Source organism: Hyperolius riggenbachi, chromosome 9 (assembly GCF_040937935.1).
Source record: "Hyperolius riggenbachi isolate aHypRig1 chromosome 9, aHypRig1.pri, whole genome shotgun sequence".
Classification (NCBI taxonomy): Eukaryota; Metazoa; Chordata; class Amphibia; order Anura; family Hyperoliidae; genus Hyperolius; species Hyperolius riggenbachi.
Window position 1 is genome coordinate 249742498 of NC_090654.1, and position 2224 is coordinate 249744721.

General features: G+C 50.8%; 1 protein-coding gene across 1 annotated transcript in view; it reads right to left on the reverse strand.

Moving 5' to 3' along the window:
* The window catches only part of RHOJ (ras homolog family member J), a 127379-nt gene that overhangs the window by 20141 nt on the left and 105014 nt on the right, over positions 1–2224 (reverse strand). The window lies entirely within an intron of this gene.

Below are 2224 nucleotides of genomic sequence, written 5' to 3' on the forward strand. Positions count from 1 at the left end.
GGGGAGGGGGAGAGGTCTCTGGCAACATACACTGGGGGGGGGGGGTGCTCTCTGGCTACCTACACTAGGGTGGGGGGATCTCTGGCTACCTAAACTGTTGGGGAGGCCTCTCTGGCTACCTATACTGGGGGGGGGGGGGGGGGGGGGTTGCTACCTACACTGAGGGGAACACTGGGGGGAGGGCTCTCTGTTTACCTACACTGGGGGAGGGGGGAACTCTCTGGCTACCTATACTAGGGCGGGGGATGACTCTCTGGCTACCTACACTGTTTGGGGGGCCTCTCTGGCTACCTATTCTGGGGGGGGGGGGTCTCTGGCTACCTATACTGAGGTAACTCTCTCTGCCTACCTAATACTGGGGGGCTCTCTGTCAGTGGCGGCTCCAGGAATTTTTTAGGGGGTTGCTATGCAGGTGCTGGACCAATTTCCGGGGTAGCTGACGACCTGCCGCAGCAAAAACCGGGTGTGCTGCTACAGGAAAAAATGGGCGTGGTCATGACCGGATGAAGGCGGGGCTAACTGTAATTTAAAGTGAACCCGGGGTAAGAGTGATATAGAGGCTGCCATATTTATTTCATTTTAAACAATTCTAGTTGCCTAGCAGCCCTGCTGATCTATTTGGCTGCAGTAGTGAACTGAATTACACCAGAAACAAGCATGCAGCTAATCTTGTCAGTTCTGACAATATTGTCAGAAACCCCTGCCCTGCTGCATGCTTGTTCAGGGTCTATGGTTGAAAGAATTAGAGGCAGAGGACCAACACGGCAGCCAGGCAGCTGGTATTGCTTAAAAGGAGATAAATATGGCAGCCTCAATATTATTCTCACCTCGGGTGCAACGCAAAGACAGAGGGCCCAAGTTATGGTGACCCTTTCCCGAGAAAATTCACATAATTGTGCAGGTTTTCTCAAGAAAATACACGTAATGTAAGCAGATTTGAACAAAAAACACGTTCAATAATTTGGCAGATCTGACCCCAATATGCACAATTGTTAGCAGATCTGACCCCAATATCTACAATCGTTAGCAGATCTGACCCCAATATCTACAATCGTTAGCAGATATGACCCCAATATGCACAATCGTTAGCAGATATGACCCCAATATGCACAATCGTTAGCAGATATGACCCCAATATGCACAATCCTCAGCAGATATGACCCCAATATGCACAATCCTCAGCAGATATGACCCCAATATGCACAACCCTCAGCAGATATGACCCCAATATGCACAATCCTCAGCAGATATGACCCCAATATGCACAATACACAGCAGATATGACCCCAGTATGCACAATCCTCAGCAGATGTGACCCCAATATGCACAATCCTCAGCAGATGTGACCCCAATATGCACAATCCTCAGCAGATATGACCCTAATATGCACAATCCTCAGCAGATGTGACCCCAATATGCACAATCCTCAGCAGATATGACCCCAATCAGCACAATCCTCAGCAGATATGACCACAATATGCACAATCCTCAGCAGATATGACCCCAGTATGCACAATCCTCAGCAGATATGACCCCAATATGCACAATCCTCAGCAGATGTGACCCCAATATGCACAATCCTCAGCAGATGTGACCCCAATATGCACAATCCTCAGCAGATGTGACCCCAATATGCACAATCCTCAGCAGATATGACCCCAATATGCACAATCCTCAGCAGATGTGACCCCAATATGCACAATCCTCAGCAGATATGACCCCAATCAGCAGCACCACCTGTTGAAAAAGAAAAACTCATTTACTCACCTACAGTCAGAAAACCTCCTGCCCCGACCTCCTCCTGTCCCGACCTCCTTGTGGCGCGCAGCTCCCACGATCCTCTTCCTTCCGGACGTCACGTAACTTCCTGCCTGCATGCTGAGAGCAGGGCTACAGGAAAATGGCCGCCCGAAGCCCTGCACTGCAGACTCAGTCTGCAGAGCAGGGCTTCGGGCGGCCATCTTACTGTAGCCCTGCTCTGCTGCTTCGGGCTGCTGCTGTGAACTGACTCGGCGTCTCTTAGACGAATGAAGTCAGTTCATGCCAGGGGGTGCTTTGGGGGTGCTTGAACAATTCTAGAGGGGGCTTTGGCACCCAAAAGCAACCCCTGGCGCCGCCCTTGCTCTCTGTCTACCTATACTGGTAGGGCCAGCCAATCACCATGCAGGGACTGAAGCCGCATGGTGATTGGCTGGCTGCTTGTACTGCACTGCACTAAAAAACT